This window comes from Macaca nemestrina, chromosome 13 (genome assembly GCF_043159975.1).
Source record: "Macaca nemestrina isolate mMacNem1 chromosome 13, mMacNem.hap1, whole genome shotgun sequence".
NCBI classification, from domain to species: Eukaryota; Metazoa; Chordata; class Mammalia; order Primates; family Cercopithecidae; genus Macaca; species Macaca nemestrina.
In genome coordinates, this window is record NC_092137.1 from 40,425,492 (window position 1) to 40,445,320 (window position 19,829).

Genomic DNA, 19,829 nt, shown 5'->3' on the forward strand with positions numbered 1-19,829 from the left:
CTCTCTTTCCCTTTTCATCTTTCCTGTTTCCTAACTTTAGGGAGATGTAAGCTGCTAGGAAGACAGATCATTGTTTTTGAGTTGCGTGGTTCCTCTGTGCTGCCAGATATTTTATCCTGATGTGTTTGTATAAAAAGGGATAAAGAGAAATCCATCACAAAATTATTTTTGCTCAGTGAATGCCAAAGAATACATGCAACTGAAGCAAAAAAAAGGTGGGGGTGCTGGTGGTGACCTAGCCCTCATTCCTGTTATGAATGGGAAACTGAAGAAAGGCTAAGAAAAGCATTTATCCATCCACTCATCCACCCATTCATTCATTATTCATTCAAGAAAAAATTCAGTAGCTATTTGAGGGTTTTAGATAATTTCTCAAATGCATATAATTTTTAAGATTAAAATCTGGGCAGATTAAAAAAAAAAAAGACCCAACACATTGTGCCTATATTTAAATATGTTCTAAAAAATGTCATTGTAGAAACATCTGCAGCCCACGTAGACATTTTCATAGACATCTTGACAGCAAAAGAACAGTACTACCGTTTCAGGTACTTAGGAACATAAAAGGCAATGAATATATCAGAAATCTCTCAAATTTTGTTTTTTTAGTTCATTGAAGCATCAAGGAAAAAACAAGGGATTTGGAGTAAGAACATCTTAATTTAAAAATCTAATCCAGTCTAATCCTATTTATTCTCCTTATTTTGTGGAGCTGAACTGAGGATCAATTCAATTAATGTGTGCATAACCATTTGATTCTTGCATGTTGTCATTCACCCATTCAATTGACTCATTCATTCATTCACTCATTCAACAACATTTACAATGGCTTAGGTACAATCTGAGGTGCTGCTAGGATTATAAGTTTGAGAAGAAACAGGCAAGACTCCTACTCTCATGGGGTTCTTTGTCTATTAAACAGCCAGAGGCTGATAAATAACAACACTAATGAATTTACAATGACACACTGAAGTGTGCACTCTGAAGGAGGGATACGCTTCTATAAGACTGATCAAAGAACCACACAAACACAGGGATGTAGGAAGGACTTCACTGAGCAGGAGACACTTTGTACCTGAGAGGAAAATGAGAGCTTACTGAGAGAAGGTGTGGGGGTGGATGGGGGTGGAATGGCTTGTGCAAAAACCTCAGAACAGGAGACAGCACAGTGATCAGTGATTGGAGGAACGAAAAGAAGGTCAACATACAAAGCTGGGTAGGAAAGAAGTGAAAGTGAAGCTGAAGGTGAGGAAGGGGTGTCTAACACATATGTAGCTATTGAGCACTTGAAATGGGGCTAGTTCAAAATATACGGGCTGTAAATGTAAAATACACACTATTTTGAAGACTGAAAAAATGAAACTATCTCAACATTATACATTGATTACATATTGAAATGACACTTTGGATATTTTGGGTTTGATAAAATACATTATTAAAACTAATTTCACCTATTTCTTTTTGCTTAAGTCTCCTAGAAAATGTAAAGGTACATACATGACTCATATTTTTCTTGGACAGTGCTGGTAGTAAGTATGTGCAGAGCCTTTTAAGTCTGAAAAAGGGTTTTTGTCCTGAGTGCAATGAGAAGCATTGGGAGGCTTTATGAAGAGGGATGATGGGATATTTCCAGCTTCTAGGTAGAAAAGAGATCAAAAGGCACCAGAAGGGGATGGAGAAAAACGATCCATATACTGCATTTTAACAGTTTGGTTTAGGGTCAAGAAGGAGAGATAAGAGGAGTGGAAGGATTTGAGAGATATTTAGGAAGAAACACATCAACAGGCTCTAGTAATGAATTGAATATATTATTGAGAAACCACAAAGGGCAGAAATTGTGGTGGGAAAACAAAGATAAACAGTATATGGAAATATACAATGTAAGTCCTATACTAGAGGCATAGATTCAGTACAGTGGGGATACAAAGTAAGAAGCAAGTGTGTGCTTTACATAGGATAAAATACTGCTGCTGCAGCTTTTGTTTTAAGGTAGGCTTCATTAAAAATCAACATCTCATCAAAAATTTGCATTCTGGTTTTAAATATCTTTTACCCAGATTTAAAAAACTAGATACATAATGAGTAACAACTGTGCAAGAGTCTGTGGTAGAGTTGCTCTTGAAATGGAAAAGAAAGAGAACATTTCTTTAGTTCCCACTAGCAAGTGCCATAAGTTTTATATGTTTAATTTATTTAATCATACCAAAAACCTGACAAGGTCATGTTACTATTCCCATTTTAGAGATAAGTAAAATGAGGCTCAAAATTGACTGAAGTTCTATGAAGACAGGAACCATTTTGATTTTGCCCCTCCACTCTATTTCTAATGCCCAGTACACAGACCAGCATATGCTAGGCACTTCATAAATAAAGGTTAAAACAGCTCATAAGAGGTAGAGCCAAGTGCCAACCTTGCTTATCTAAATTTGGTATCATCATGCTACTATTTTTAAAAATATGTTGAATAGCAAGTACATTTAAGTTAAAGCTTTTTAAAAATAGAATTAGGCATAGTTTATATATTTATATGAGGTTAGGCTAACAGGTATTTACATAAGAGCCCTTTATCTGTGACAGGTGGTTATCCTCTACCCTATTGAATAACAAGAACAGTTAACACTTCCTGAGAATGTACTGTGTGCCAGCCTGTTCTAAGCACTTTGCTTGTATTATTTATGCCTCATTCTCAGCAACCCTACAGGATCGATACTATAATTTCTCTCATTTTAGAGACTGGGAAACTGAGGCACACAACTGAGGCATACAGAGGTTGAGTCACTTACCCAAGGTCACATAGCTGTAAAGGCACCAAATCCAAGGAACCTAATTTTAGAATCTGCATCACACTCTCAACCACTATGAGACACAGCCCACTACTCCATGAGACTCCAGTTCCTACAAAGATCTCCCTCGCATTAGGGCAAGGTCTGCTTTCTTGCCACTGGTCCAGCACTCTCTCCTGGGGCCACACAGTGTGATGGTTTATCAGAGTACTTCTTTGTAAATCTAGGAAATCCTTCAAGGATAAATTGTGAGTCAGACATTTGGAGAGTCAGAGTAAAATGAGCACAAAAAGAGCCTGTGGATCTCGTGTGGATCTCATTCCGTGAAAAGAGCAAATTTACCCTGAGTCTTTAAATGTCCAGTAGCAGGAAGCTATCATTTGTCTATGGTGACATCAGATATAGTAGAGAAAGGAGGTGAAGCAAGGAGCTTAGTAAGTTTAAGATTTCCAAGCAGCAGAAATCATGGCAGTCGGGTGTTAACAGTGAATTCAAGAGACCCTTGTTCACGAATGGAGTTTAATAGTTAAGATAATCTCTAAGCACACTAGGCAATAAGTGCTTGCTAGGAGTTCACATAATGAATGGGATGGTTACAACCAGACATCCAGGCATTTGATGTGTGCCAGTTACTTCGAGTGTCAAATTACTTACAAGTTTTCAATTGCGATATGTAAGAGGGCTTATTGCTATGATTTGGAATATCAGTTGGGCACATGTGGGTCTATATATGAACACTTCACTTCTTCCAATACTTTACAATTGTTGTGCACATTAGCAGAGTTCCTGAAGGAACTTTTTTTTTTTTGGAATAGTCTTAATATTATTGTAAATACTTCAGAACATGTTCAGTATCTGGTCATTTGATACAAAGGGACCTCATCTGGTGCCCCATCGAGACAATCTGAAGTGCAATCAAGACCTCATTATGAGGTGACCTAATCTGTAGGGTACCTCCCCCTGCCTATAAACTAAGAGCAGCACGATGCTTCTCTACTGAGTGCTGTCATCTGCATCACTGGGAACACAGAGGTAGACCAAATGCTCTTTGTGCTAAGTGGCCACACATAATGGGTAGGAAGGACTGCACCTGCTCAACTTATAATATAAATGAGAAACAAATTCATTTACAAGAGAATATTATGCACTAAAATGCATAATTTTTCAATAATAATTATGCTAGTCAGATGTTTATATCTTTTCTTTTCTTTCTTTTTTTTTTTTGAGACTGAGTCTTGCTCTGTTTCCCAGGCTAGAGTACAGTGGCACATTCTGTCTGCAACCTCTGCCTCTGCGTGCAACTGATTATCCTGCCTCAGGCTCCTGAGTAGCTGGGATTACAGGCATACACCACCATGCCCAGCTAATCTTTGTGTTTTTAGTAGAGATGGGGTTTCACCATGTTGGCCAGGCTGGTCTCGAACTCCTGGACTCAAGTAATCCACCTGCCTCAGCCTCCCATAGTGCTGGGATTACAGTCATTAGTCACTGTGCCTGACCTATATCTTCTTATAATGACTAAGCTTGGATGTAAGAGAAAAAACTGAAAGCCATTCTGCCTAACAGGTACTGGAAAATAAAAAGAATAAAAGAAACAAAACAACAACAAAAAAACATAGATAGGTTCCAGGGAAACCAGTGCTAGCATAACTCATGACAGCCCAGATTTATTTGTACTTAAAAAAGGTATAAAGGTAAATAATCTCAATTTAAAGTAGGAATAACACATGCAAGACAAATTACCAACTATCAAAATAAAAGAAGAATTTATCATTGTGCTACTACTTTTTAAATATATAGGGTAGCAAATTCAAACTATTTTAAAATGCTACACAACTTACCATTTAATCATTAATAATATACTATGTTAATAAAATTATTTCTCTTCATGTGACAATTACAGTTGCAAATCAATACAGAGATGTTGTCTTGGTAACTCAAATATCACAAAATGGTGTTGCCTTGGGTGGGTATAATATTCCAAAATTGCGAATACATTTTGGTAAATGTATAAACCAAGTAAAGTATTATCTTTCCTCAATTTATATAATAGTTGCATCCCTCAAACATTTAGTACAAATTAAAACATTGTAAAAACTACATCTTTTTTATACAAGTTAAATTCTGTTCTCATAATTATAAACTGAACTTGTACTTCTGTGGATTTCTTGGGAACGCTCAGAGTGACCTAGAACTCAAGGAAATTTTTTGCTATTTGAGACCACGCCACATAATACAGTTCACCTAGCCCCTTAGTTCTGACTAAATGTCCCTTCTGTTCCTCCTCAGTCCCTAGTACGACCATAACATGTCCCCATAAATATCCATAATCATTCCCCCACCACCCCTAGAAGGTACTGCTTTCATTCAGGACTACAGTTTACAACTCTTTTGTATCAGATTTGTACATCTGATCTAGAGGAATGAGATAGGTTGTACTACTGAAGGTTCATAGTAGATGAGTGTTATAATCATTTTTCTCCATATAAGTTAAGCTCAGAGATGCAAAGCCCTGCTTTCAGTCCATAAAATAAGTCATTCATTCAACATGCTTTATTTTTTTTTTAATTTAAAGTTAAAGCTCATTACCAAAAGACTAAGAAACTGCTGATAATAAAAAGTGCCTCCTTTCGCTTTTTCTGAAGTGGTTTCTAAAAGAACCACTGCAGGGATGATGGTGATGATAGCACTAACATTGACTTCAACAGTTATTTTGTGCCACTACTAAATTATGTGCTGTAAATGCAAGTAAGCTACACAACAGGCCTCTGAACTCACTTGTGGAGCACTTGTGAAGATTAGAGATGATCAATGAGAAGTAAACTGGCACATGGTAAATGATTAAAACCAAAAGCTATCATTATTATTAAATCCCAAGCTACCCTGAAGCAATAACTCAAAAACCCATGCCTTACCATTATGTCAGTTGTTCAGTAGTTATTTATTTATACCACAGACAATATGTTTCTTAAAATATGCAAGCAAATAAGCCCATCAGAGCAAAAGACTTCCTTTAAATTTGCACCTTTGTCGCAGGTAATAATGACATCGCCTCGCTTAGATTATTAATAACCAGTTGTTATGAGGACTGTGCCTACTGCCGCAAATACAGTATTGTATTTGGGCCCAGAGTTACAACATTCATTTCTTTAAGGCTGATTGACTCTGGGCAGTCACGTTATTTGCTTGTTGAGTTAGGCAAGACGTTTTTCCAAGGGAGGTCTGTTTGTTTATTTATTTAGTGGTATTTACTAAATATGTGCCTGTGACTTTGGGGAGAAAAAAAATGAAAGTGGTATTTACCAAATGTGTGCCTGTGACTTTGGGGAGAAAAGATGTAAGTCGTCTAAAAAAAGGGCTAATTAGAATAACCCTGGATTTTTTTTTCACCATGTTACCTCTGTACTCATATCACTATAGCCAGTTTTTAATCAAAAAGCTTTTATTTTCTTTCAATAGGACAGTAAAAATGTGTAACTGCCTGGTAAGTATTTGCTCTTAGTATAGCACACTTTTCAGATATTTTAAAAGAAGATATTTTTAAAGAAATATCAGATAATTAAAACAAAACATATCAAAACACATCAGCTGATATTATTTTCTCACTGCTAAATATATGAATTAACTGATGGGAACATAGAGAAACAAAACAATTTAGAAGAAAAATAGCTCTTAAGCCATCAAGTTTCAAACACTTCAAACTCACTGGAATTGTGCAATCACTACGAGAGGTGTGTGTGTATGTGTGTGTGTGTGTGTGTGTGTGTGTGTTTAGGGTAATACACTTTATTGATTCATTAAAAATGTAAATACAGTAAGCTGGAAAGTATGGCAAGTAAAACAAAAAACAGAAGATTTCTATGAAAACTTTACAATCTAATAAAATTGAATCCCTTTTTTTTTAATTCTCTCCCTAGGTAATTATTTTGTTCTGTTCATATGTCCACAAAATACTTTCAATTTTATTTTTCCACCCTCAGATAAACAGATTACTTTTGTTTGGCAGATGAGAAATGTACCAGCTGTTAGTACCACTATCTCCATTCATTTACTAATGTTTAATGAGAAAAAATTTAACTCAATTTTCAGCCTTTCTTTCCCTCTGCCCATTAAAGAGAACCCTGCCCTCCAGGAAAGCCTTTACTTGCCAGCCCAGTTCTTGAATTACTTTTAAGTAGAAAGTTAGGAGAAAATAATACAGTGATGAGGGTAAGAAAGTGAAAGTGATGCAATTTTTTTTTCTTTTTTTTTTTTTGAGAAATGACAGGGAACAGCTTGGGAGTGTGTTCAGATAACAGATGGAAGACAAAAAGAGGGATTTTAAGATTTGTTGCTGGGGCACATGTCTCTCTAATCAAGAAATCAAGTAAAGAACTGAGTTATTTTGTGGTATTACTGTATTGCATGGCACATATTCTTTCAACCCTGATGCCTCTCTGGGACTGGCCCACACTGGCCATGTTCTCCATGAGTTATTTATGGTACTTCACCATTTTTAGAGTGCATATAAATGCTTTACCTTATTTGAACCTTTGAAAACCACAGGGTAGTCAGGAAAGATATTATACCCACATTTTACATATGACTAAACCAAAAAAAAAAAAAGAAAGTGGGACAACAATTCGGACTTTCTACCATACAATTTGGTGGTCCTTCTATCAGCTGTACATTGACATATCATATTTTTATACTTAATTTATTGTGCATTTGCTTCAGGGCTATATCTTTACACATCCACACATCTAAATAACCTGTGGAAAATAAAATCAGTGATTTATGTATTTACAATTATCCGAATATTTGGCATTCACACATAACAGAGAAATAATTAACTGCCCATTTCACTTTTCACCTAATAATCTATACTTTCTGTACTCTTAGAAATAATAGCACTGCTCAAGAATCACTATGGTTGGGGGCATGGTGGGCGGCTCTGAATCCCATTTGGAAGCTTTCTTCAGAAATATTCCTTCTTGTGCAGAAGGCATGGGTCGCATTTTCTGTTGGGCTGATGACCTGTCTACACCTACATTTACACACACAAACATGTCATTCATTTGCATTTAACTTTCGAGTGTTTATTCGGCCAGGTGTAGTGGCGAGCACCTATAATCTAAGCACTTTGGGAAACGGAAGTGGGAGGATCGCTTGAGGCCAGGAGTTCAAGACCAAACTGGGCAATACAGTAAGATCCCATCTCTACAAAAAATTAAATATATAATGCATGCTGGTGCATGCCTGTAGTCCCAGCTACTAGGGAGGCTGAAGCAGGACTGATTAAGCCCAGGAGTTCAAAGCTTCAGTGAGCTATAATGGCACCACTGCACTCTAACCTGTGTGACAAAGCAAGACCCTATCTGAAAAAAAAGATCATTTTTAAGAAAAAAAATTTGGATCCAGAGAACCAGGGCTTCATTCTTCTTCTGTACATTATGAGCTACCTGAAAACTGGTGATGAATATGCTTCCTTTATCTCTACATTCTCTATTTGTAAAATGGGGATAATAGGATCACCCACCTCATAAGGGCACTTTCAAATGGGCTAATACACATGAGTACTTAGAGCAACATATAGTATGCACTCAACAATGTTAATGTTTTAACATTATTAAGTTTTATTATGTTACAGTTGCTAGTGCTTGCTAAAATAGTGCTGACACATGGTAGTCACAAAATAAGTGTTTATGTGGTACATGTTAAATGAATCTCAGTTTTGCCAATGTGTGATCTTGGAAGAAGTTACTTCACCAGAAAAATAAGAATATGAAACCAACAATAATGATAGCTGCCTGACAAGGCTATCATGAGGAACAAATGGAATAATATGTCAGAAATGCTTTATAAATTATAAGGTGTGAAATAAATGCTAATTACCATGTTTGTTCTCTAACTTTATCCTCACAAATAGACTGTGCTGGAGATGCAATTACCCTCATTTTATAGAGGAGGCAACAGGCTTAAAGAGAATTATATAACTCATTCAAGGTCATTTAGGTGGTTTAGAGGAAAACACAGACCAAATTGGTCTCTTTTGGTCCCTTTAACTCCAGTATCTTCTTTACTATCTCTGTTCCATACAGAGATATGATCTCCCTACAATGTTATTTCTGAGTATCCTTATGCTTTTTTTTCCACAAATGCCATTTGAAAACGTTGATGAAAATATACTTTACATTTTATGGATATTTTGCATCGCCAAGAAATTAAAAAAAGAGAAGGTGGCAGCAATCCCATGGCAGCAACTAACAAGTTGAATCAATCCAACATCCTCTGAACAGGATTTCATCTTTCAGTTTCAGGTTCGGTATATTAAAAGCAAGCATCTTAAAATTCCACCTGAGATTAACCTTCAGCATCTGATTTTTAAAGTTTTGAGGGCGTGGTTGTAAAAAAAGAAAAAATGAATTACTGAGGTTCTAGGTGATTACATAGGGATTTTTCTTAAAAACCAAAGAGTCATAAGACCTTCTTAGAGAGCCCAGCCCCCAACCTGCCACTGTGCTGATCCCCAAAGACAAACTTTCATTTTGCAAAGGATTCATACTAACTCTTGCTTAATCAGGCAGATGGCATCCTTGTTCTGCCTCCTAGTCTCTGCTTCCATTTTTCTCCTAGACATCAAATACTGAGTCTGTCGTTCAGAATCTGCTTCTGCCTATGTTCCCTAGTCAACCTGGAATTCCCTGACACTTTCTGAGTGACACTTTTTCATCCACTCTGCGATAATATTCTAACACTTCACTGACCTTTGCTGCACCCTCTGCATCCATGGTACCCACACGTCCTGTTTTTCCCTGAGTTACCTATATTTGTCCCTTCTCTGCTCCTTTATAGTAAGTATTGGTAAACTGTTTCTTCTAATAGAAACACAATGTACCAAACTATACAGTAAGTCTTTTCCTTGCCCTGTTGAAAACCGACAACCCACGCTCAAGTGAGACAAATGTACATGTGTCATCAGTGTGTGCTGCTCTGCCATAATTGTTTGCCATCTCATCTAGATACCTCTAGACTGTCAATGACATTCGAACATGCAGGTCCAAAATGGAATCTAATACTCAAGCTGTGGCCTACCCAGTACAACGTTTAGTGAGACAATAACATCTCAGGATCTGAATACTCCCGTTTGGTTAAAATGTAGTCTAGGATTACACTAGCTTTTTTCACAGCCACGTAACACCACTGACGCACATGAAACCTGAAGACAACAAAACCCCCCACATCTTGTTCACAAAAACTGGTAACATGCCAGGTCTTCCATATTTTTACAGGACACTTGGTATTTTTCAAAAACTTAAATTCAGGCCTTTATATTTCTCTGCATTGAATCTTAAACCTTTGGTTTAGGTCAAGTGTTTCAGCCTATTAAGAACATGTTGAATTTTTAATCTATCATGCACGTTTACATATTCCTCCCAACTTTTTGTGATCTGTAGCTCTGATTAAGCAGTTATCTTGTTGTTTCTTTTAATCATTGATAAAAATGTTGAATATACTAAGGATAAATCCCTAACACTTTTTCTAAGAACCACTCATGGTTTGATGGTGAACCAGTTATCAAAACTTCTCATGGATGTCTAACTACAGAAAATTCATATCAACATCTAGGCCACAGGCTCCCTTTTTATTCGCAATAATATCATAAGAGATTTTCTCAACACTTTTGCAAAAATTAAATTTTTAAACAAAGTTATTTCTTTAGTAACCCTACCAAAAATAAAAATAAATTCATTTTAACATGGAGTTTTAATAAAACCTATATTAGTTTCTTCTGAACCCCTAAGTCTTTCAGTTATCTGTTTAATGTTTTGTATGTAAATTTTATTGGGAAGAACTGGGATTTACCACTCTTTATTTACAATAATTGGGATTCACTAGTTTTATTGAAAAAAAAAAACAGAATTATCTTCCCCTTATTAAAACCAATAAATATTTTCAATTACTGTGTGTTTTTTTTTAAACTTTTATTTTAGTTCAGTGGTACAAGTGTAGGTTTGTTACACAGGTAAACTTGTGTCATGGGAGTCTGTTGCACAGATTATTTTAAAACCCAGGTTAAGCCTAGTACCCATTAGTTATTTTTTTCTGATCCTCTCTTTCCTCCCACCCAGTATGTGCTGTTCCCCTCTATGTGCCTGACATTATACTACATGGCGACAGTAACCAAAACAGCATGGTACTGGTACAAAAATAGACACAAAGACCAATAAAACAGAATAGAGAACCCAGAAATAAGATCTACAACCATCTGATCTTTGACAAACCTGACAAAAAAAGCAGTGAGAAAATGATTCCCTATTCAATCAATTGTGCTGGGATAACTGGCTAGCCATATGCAGGAGATTGAAACTGGACCTCTTTCTCTCACCATACATAAAAATTAACTCAAGATGGATTAAAGACTCAAATGTAAAACCCCAAACTATAAAAACTTTAGGAGACAACCTAGGCAGTAACATTAAGGACACAGGCTGGGGCAAAGATATAATGACAAAGATGCCAAAAGCAATTGCAACAAAAGCAAAAATTGACAAATGGGATCTAATTAAACTAAAGAGCTTCTGCACAGCAAAACAAACTATCAACAGAGTAAAGAGACAACCTACAGAATAGGAGAACATTTTTGCAAACTATTATTGCATTTCTTACCACTTTCACCTCGCCATCATTTGAGCTGGTTGTTTCTCATGTGTCTGCAACCTCAGTGTTAAGGGATAGGAAAACCATTAGCAGAATACATAAAGCATTAAGTTGGAAACAAGTATCAGCACAGAATCTGTTAATTGTTAACATGCATGAGCTTCAAGAATTCCACTCTTCCCAGCACTATGGGAGGCTGAGGCAGGCAGATCACAAGCTCAGGAGATCGAGACCATGCTGGCGAACACGGTGAAACTCCATCTCTACTAAAAAAATACAAAAAATTAGTCGGGCGTGGTGGCAGGTGCCTATTGTCCCAGCTACTCCGGAGGCTGAGGCAGGAGAATGGGAGAATGGTGTGAACCCGGGAGGCGGAGCTTGCAGTGAGCTGAGATAACGCCACTGCATTCCAGCCTGGGTGACACAGCAAGACTCAGTTTAAAAAAAAAAAAAAAAAAAAAAGGGGATTCCACTCTAAGAGACAATGAATAGATTTAGCATTGCTAATGTTAAGAGTTCTGTTTTTCATCCACCAGTTATGTGTGGATGTTTCACTGTACTCCAGTCAAATCTTAGTTGTTTAAGTAATGCTTATTGGGTTGTGGATTAGCCAGCTCTAATGTCCTGTCCATGTCTATCAGCCATTTTAATACTTGTTAGCACCAATACCATGGAGTATGCAGGAAGCAACGTTCTGGCAAGTAAATTGGCTTTTCTTTAGCAGATCTTGTAAATGTCTTTCCAGTTAAATTGTTGAGCCATTGGCCAGAGCCAATTGAGGAATCATCTGTGGTTGGGCCTGACAGCCAATTTTGAGAACTGAATATCATGAAAAAGAATTTCCTATGATCACTGCTGGTGTAGAAAAGAAAAAAGACCAAAAAAAAAAAAAAAAAAAAAAACACTTAAATACACTGAAGACATAACTCAAAATTTTTGCTTTGTTTTTGATATCTTTGTAATACTTCTGTAAAGATAAAGATCTATAAAATAAAGACACAGAAGATGGAGAGAAGTTGAGATAACTATAAAACCTATGTGTTGCTGTTAATCTGAGCAAACACAATACAGAGGGACATGGCATTTTAATAGCTTCACATATGTAAATTCTAGATAATCTAGGCAACAGATTCAACACCGAATACCAGTTAAAATTAAGGAAAAAGGTCTCATTTCTGTATGCTTGTTGGTGAGTCATGCATTGCGTGGGCAGGAGTGATCACCCTTACAGAATTTCTTGTGGAACCATAACCTCAGTTGGTGAGTTCTGAGGGCTCAGACATTTTTCTAGAAACTAAACAGGGGACAGGACACCAGATCCCTAGGGAACCAACTTACATTCCCAACTTTTCTTCCCACACCCACACCACCTTCTCCCCAACTTCTTTTATAGCGAAGGCTCTCTGGTGCCTCTTTTCTCTTTTCCCCTTCATCTTGCCTCAAACTTGTATGTTGGCCTCACTTTCCTAGTGTTGTTTTAAGTAACTTTGCTTTTTCTCATGTAATTGATAGGCTAACCTATCCTTGCATCTAACACAACATCCTGGAAAAAACTGTATTTCTTAGATACCTTATCCTTATCAGAATGACTTGAGCTTTCTGCCAAAACTAGGTTTAACTTGAATAATGAATTATAAAGCATGTTAAACTGACAAATGACACTAATTCAATAAATATATTACAAAAAAAGCAAAGAAAGCTTCTACTGTATTCTTGAGTCAGTATCTCATGAAACTAATACCAATTCCAGTATTTTACAATTTACAAAGTACTTTCATACCTGTATTCTTACTTACGATATCAGCATTACTAATACTGTATTACTATTATCATTTCTGTTTTACAAATAAGAAAATTGAAGGTTTATTGAAGTAACTGCAGACACTGAGAAAGTAAACCCCAAAGCTCATGATGCCAAGGTCAATGCATTTCCTTTAGCATACTTAGTACACTAGTTACTATTTGAAGGCACCCCTAGATATTCATTGCTATAAAAACCACCTACATTTCATTTCCTGACTTGGGGTACCTAAGAGGTTGTCTCTCTTACTTTCAGAAAGGTTTGCTACATGGGGACAAAAACTAGAAGGGATCTTTTCTAACAAAATTACACCTAAGGTTCAAGGATTTCTCAATATGATACTGGTCGTCCCTGGCCCAGCCCCTGAAATGATCACCACATGGATTCATTTCAGGTCTTCACAAGAATGTCTAGATTTAGTACAGGCTCACATTTTCCTTTCAGTGTAGGGGTTGAGATTTTGATAAAGTAGAAGAAAATTGCTCAAGTTAAATTCTTTCATTGTTGCCTTCCAAATGTACATTACAGCTTTCAGAAATAGGGTGGACTTTAGGTAAGAAAAAGTAAGGGGGAGAAAAGGCTGTTAGGCAGAGGCCAGGGGCAGTCCTGTTGACTCTCACGGATCTGACAGGGAAAATCAGTTGTTTCTCGTTGTGAACATAGGCTTTGATGTCTAGCAAAGCTTGACTACAATGTTACCAAGCCTCAGGGTACTCATTCTTAAAACACAGATGTTAGTATCTTCTCCCTCTTAGGGTTTTTGTGAGGACTGAATAGGGTAATGAAGGTATAAAGCACAATACATAGTCAACCTGCACATAGTGAATGCTCAATAAATCCTAGCTCTTGCTATTATTATGAGATTTTATCTGATTTTGGAGATAGAACCAAAATCAGTTTATGTTTAAAGAGGAAACAAGAGAGAACAAAGGTTTAAACTGTCTTTGAGATGGGATGTGCAAAATTGTCTCCCAGAAGACAGAGTTGATCATATCCTCTGGAAACCCGTTCTCTGGCAGGCAGATGCTGAGCCTGTGACATCACTGATACTTGTTGCTGTGGCAGCAGCCCTGCAGCCAGACAACACGGTTTTACAACAGAACCAGGTCCCCGGTTGGTATCCTGGGCCAGGCACTGAGACCAAAAACCAGGACTATATTCGTACATGGAATTGGGATGTAACATCCTACCCATGTCTTAATTTATAAGCATTGTTTATTCTCTTTGGAGCAAATGAAATGCTTTTCCAAGGCACAGCTGCAAAGGCCAAGTAATTTGAAAAGAAGAAAATTATGATAAGCCCCTCTTAATGCAGGAAAGATTAGCTAGCTTGCTACCAGAAATCAAGAAATATTTATAATAATCACATTCAAACCTAGACTTTCCTCTATGAATCTAAACATAAAACTTTAATCCTCCAGAACGCAAACTGATGTCATGGCTATATATGGTCACAGAAATCCTAAGGGGAAGAAAAAGAAAAGAAGAGGGGGAGGAAAAAAAACAAAAACAAAAACACCCAGTTGCTGTGTCTCTTAAATTTGTGTCTGTTCGACCACAGAGATCTGTTAACCTTGGAAAAATTTACAAGTAAGAAGCATTAATCAACTTTACACAAGTATATGTGACACTTTCCTGTTTAAGTAGAAGCCACAAACTCCTCTCCCTTTGAAAAATCTCAGTTTGTCATGCTGAGGATTTTTCTTCACAGATACTACTACCATGGCAAACATCAAAAACAACTGGATTCCATATTCTGTGGGCTTCACCACCCCATGAAGGCAAGAGATACTAACTTTTCTTGTGGTTGGCTTCTTTCTTTTTATTCTCCTTTCTCTTCCTCTTTTGGCCTTTAGGCTAGAAAGACTGTTTCTTCAAAGTGTTCAACTATTCTTGGAAATTGCAACATTTTCCTGCATTCTTTCTATGTTGAAGACACTTCCAGATTAAGTTTGGGTTCTAGGGAATCTTGCAGAAGATACTTCCTCCCCTGTAGTTAATAAGCCATTGTTTATACCATGATATTTTGTTGTTTGACTCATGTCTCCAGTGTAACAGTGGAAAGTCATTATCCTGGCTTTGATCTTAACATAGGAAGGGACAGCAAATTGCCTCACTCCACTAGTGAATGAATGGAAGGGAAATCCCTGATGGTTTATCAAGAGAGGTGTTTTGGGAATACAAAGGAAAAAAATAAATTCTTACAAAATACTAACAGCAGCCTTGCAATCCCCATCAAAATGTACGCAACCAACCAAAGGGGGAAAAAAAATTAAAATTATGTCCCTAGCCATAAATTGAGGAAAGAAGTCCAGAAGTGTTAAAATGTTTATAATCATCAAAATTATTATTTTTTGCCTTGAAGGATGTCTCTTTAAAAGGCTGTTCTTACTAGGTTTTCTGTTGTAATATTAAAAGTGGCTTGTAAAAGGGTGAATGTCAATTACAAAATTAAATTTATCTCTGGATATGTGATTCTATCTCTTTACTAATAGGCAAAGTGGTCTTGAATGATTTACACCTACTTTCCACCCACAGGTCCTCTGTCAGGGTCATTCTCAGCAGAAGCATGACTCTTCAAAAATAGATCATCACAGTTATGATTAAATCTCCCATGTTCAAAATTTACAGCCTATAATTCAGTGCCGATATGAATAATGTCTTAAATAAAAAGTTATAGTCGCCCTCTTTCCCCTTCCTCCTAAAATGACCCCAAGACTAATTTACAGTTGTGGGAGGTGGGGACTAAGATCTCTTGAGTGTCTATTTTAAGCTAGGCATTTTTCAAGTTTTTTTTTACTTACATAACCCTATTTAGCCTGCTGAATTATCCAATGGAATAGTACTAATTTATCTAATTTACAGATAAGGAAATGAAGGCTGAGAGAACTTGAGTAACTTAACCAAATAGCAGAGTCCGATCTGAGGCTCGGAATTCTTACTTTTTCCTTCCTACAAACAGTAAACAAAATATTCATGTAAGGCTTAATGGCAGGTGGCATGAGAGTGTTGAATTTCACTGTATGTATCTGCACCCTCCATTCCCCTATCTTTTGCCATTTGTGCTCCATATTCCCTGACAGTGCACCTAAAACAATAGGCTTAGGTATTCTCTTTCAGATATCTTCCAAATGAGTGTGCATAAAATGGGCTGGAAGGCAACCCGATAGAGCAAATAAATTCATGTGCTCTTCTCAAGAAATCTGAGAAGAGTTATCAGATACACTCCTTGCCTGACCCAGTGTGAAACACAGGATGCAATGAAGCAAAGTTTGGACTTTTCCACCCTCAGAGCACCCACAAATCCATTGAGGATTAAAACCACACATCCAGGAAAAAATGTTAAGTTACAGAAAGAGCTCTTTAAAGCCAAAAGTCATACAGCTCATGAGAAGAGGGAAGTCACTTTGTGCTCAGGTGAACAGGAAAAGTTTAAAGAAAAGATGGAATGAGGCCAGGCACAGTGGCTTATCTCTGTAATCACAGCACTTTGGAAGGCCACGGCAGGTGGGTTCCTTGAGCCCAGGAGTTCCAGACAAGCCCGGGCAATGTGGGGAGACCTTGTCTCTATATTTATATTAAAAACAGAAGCAAAATTTTTAAAAAAGAAAAGATGGAATGAATGAAAATAATTTATATATGGAAAGGACTTAAGGCTATTCGGGGGGTGTGTGTGTGTATGTATTTGGAATTATGTACTGTACATTTTGCAGAGGGGTGACTTGATTACAGCAAGGGAAATTAACCTGCCCCTGAATAGGCTTGTAAAGGAAAGAACTAGGTAAAGAAACCATTTAGTAAGTTATTACTCAAATCCAGCTTTGCAGGTGATAAAGTGAACCAAGGTGATGGTGGCAGACAGAACAAGAACAGTAACTTTCCCAGCCTGGCCTGATACACACAAGATTCTTCTAGAGACTGATCCCATATGGTAATAATAAACCATTTCAACGGCTTTGTGAATGACCAAAGATGACATCTGTTTAAGAACTTTTTTAAAGAGACACTGAAAATACAGACTAGCCGTTTTTAAAAGTACTCATCATTATCCACTAAAAAGGAGCCCCTTATATTTTCATCTTCCTTATTCATCAAAGCTAGCTTAATCAGTATAAACTAGAAAGGTAATTCCAGAGTAATAAATCTTCCATGGAGAGCTCTCTACCTCTGGCTGCTTGATAATGAATTTAATCAGTAGGGAGACCAGCCCTGTCATTATGGATTAATCACCAAAGACTCTGTTTTGGTAAGTTAATTGATGCTGTGTTTGCAGCTGATGGTGGTCACACGACACACTTGATGTTTTAAAGAAATTTAGAGATGGAAGGAATGCTCAATCAGTTAATTAACCACAAAACACAACAAACAAACAACAGAAACCCTAAGAACAGCATAAACACAGATATTAGTACCTTTGGCTTTGATGAATTCAAGACAGAACTGACTCCAAATATTGGTAATACTTCTCTTCCTGTTGGTTTGTTTGGTTTATTTTCCAATCCAACTAGGGAATTTTAAGCCAGTGGATTCTGGAGCTGGGTGAATTTTCCTAACAAACTTACCTACAATATATCCAATTAGCAAAGTGCAGCTCATTTTAAAAATAAACATCTTAATTGGATAGTTTTATTAGAAGAATTTTATGTTTTATTTTCAACATGGTATCAAATACTATGAAGTCCTCATTAAATTTTCGTGTATATGACTCCAGGATCATTACCACAGATAGAATTAAGTAAAACTAGCTAAGAGTGGTCTAGTCAATTATTCTCTTAAAAGGTATTATGGATTTCAGATGAGTTAAGACACACTTCCAAAGAAACTGAAGCAAGTTAATCACTCGACAATTATATCAAGTTATATGCTTAGGCTGGGGGCAGTGGCTCACGCCTGTAATCCAAGCACTTTGGAAGGTCAAGGCAGGCAGATTGCTTGAGCTTGAAAGTTCAAGACCAGCCCAGGCAACACGGGGAAACCCTGCCTCTATAAAAATACAGAAATTAGCTGGGTGTGGTGGTGCACTCCTATAGTCTCAGCTACTCAGAGGCTCACAAGGGAGAATCACTTGAGCTCAGGAGGCAGAGGCTACAGTGAGCTGAGATAGCACCACTGCACTCCAGCTTGGGTGGCAGAGCAAGACCCTGTCTCAAAAAAAGAAAAAAAAAAGTCGTAATTTGTAGGCTGACTTTTTCAACAGTGTATTTAGAATGCTGAACAAAGAGGTAGACTCTCAAACCTAAAATTTTCTTCTAGAATATTTTTTTCCAACATCTTTGTTATTTCTCTTTTAAGTTTCACTGATTGCAACACAGTTTGTGATTAAACTGTGGTTTCTGTCTCAGATAAGCTAACCTAAGCCAATTTTGCTTGTCAATATTTTGGTAAATAATCCTGGTCACCTGGGATTAGAGATAGACAGTAGCTATGGTCTATTCGCCTACAATTTCACTATGAAATGTTCTGTTCTATGAAAGCAAGCCTCAGACTAAATTCTGCTGAACCTTCTACATTTGTTTACAAACAGGCACAAAATAGACATTGTAAATTTGAGGTCTCACTCCCTGTTGTCAGTCACTCTGACATTTGCCTCATAATAAATGTTCATGCATTTCAGTCAAGTTCAAAATGGTGAAAAGAAAAGAAAGAAAGGAATAGGGAAAGGGAAAAGGAGAAGGAAAGGAAAGCTCATGCTGTGGCAGATGCAACCAACTGACAAGAGGACCAGGCAACCATACAGTCACTTAGCCAGTGGTGGCCCCAGTGAAATGGGAAATAAGGACCGATGATACTTTGACTCTGTGTACTAACTGCCTCAAAGGTATTGAGCAGCTGGGCTAGCAGATTCCATATGTCCTTAATGCAGGAGCAGTGGGGCTTATAAAATCTTGCCTGTCAACTAAATAATCTGAATTTTGTAATTTGTAATTTTCCAAATGGAAACTTATTCCATATGTCTATTATAACTACTATGCCCTCTATTATGTAATAGGTAGAATTCTAAGATGACCCCCATGAGCCATCACCATATATATAATTCCCTTCTCTTCAGTGGGAACAATACATACAACCTGCTTCTTATCAATAGAATATGGCAAAGGCAAGGGGATATCACTCCTAAGACTGGGCTATTTTGTATGGCAAAAGTGAAGAAAGTGTGCAGATGCAATTAAGGTCCTTAATCATTCGACTTTAAGTTAATCAATAAACAGTTTATCCCGAGTGAGCCTGGCCTAATCAGGTAACCCATTAAAAAGAGGGTCCCGGGCTTCACTGAAAGAAGAAACTCAAAGAGATTCTCCAGTTGGCTTTGAATAAGCAAGCCATCATGGAGTCTATGAATTTGAGAAAGTGAATTCTGCCAAAAACCACATGAGTTTTGAAGAAGACCCCATGTATCAGATAAGACCCCAGCCTTGGCCAATACCTTCACTGCAGGCTTGTGAGACCCTGAGCAGGGAGCCCAGTTAAACACTGCATGGTCTTCTAATCCATGGAAACTGAGATAACAAATGTATGTTGTTTTAAGCCACTATGTTTCTGGTAACTTGCCATGCACCAATAAAAAGTTAATACATATGGATTATAATAAAAAATATTTGAAGTGC

At 37.1% G+C, this 19,829-nt stretch overlaps 1 protein-coding gene and 1 long non-coding RNA gene across 23 annotated transcripts in view; both read right to left on the reverse strand.

The window, feature by feature from the left end:
* LOC105464900 (solute carrier family 8 member A1) overlaps nt 1-19,829 on the reverse strand; it is a 391,740-nt gene that overhangs the window by 233,571 nt on the left and 138,340 nt on the right. The gene's annotated exons all lie outside the window — the stretch shown is intronic.
* Nucleotides 1-19,829, reverse strand: part of LOC139357819 (uncharacterized) — a 108,195-nt gene that overhangs the window by 73,607 nt on the left and 14,759 nt on the right. The window contains exon 1 of the long non-coding RNA XR_011611649.1: nt 1-19,829. This exon is cut by the window's right edge and continues 14,759 nt beyond it. This is a non-coding gene — a long non-coding RNA (uncharacterized lncRNA).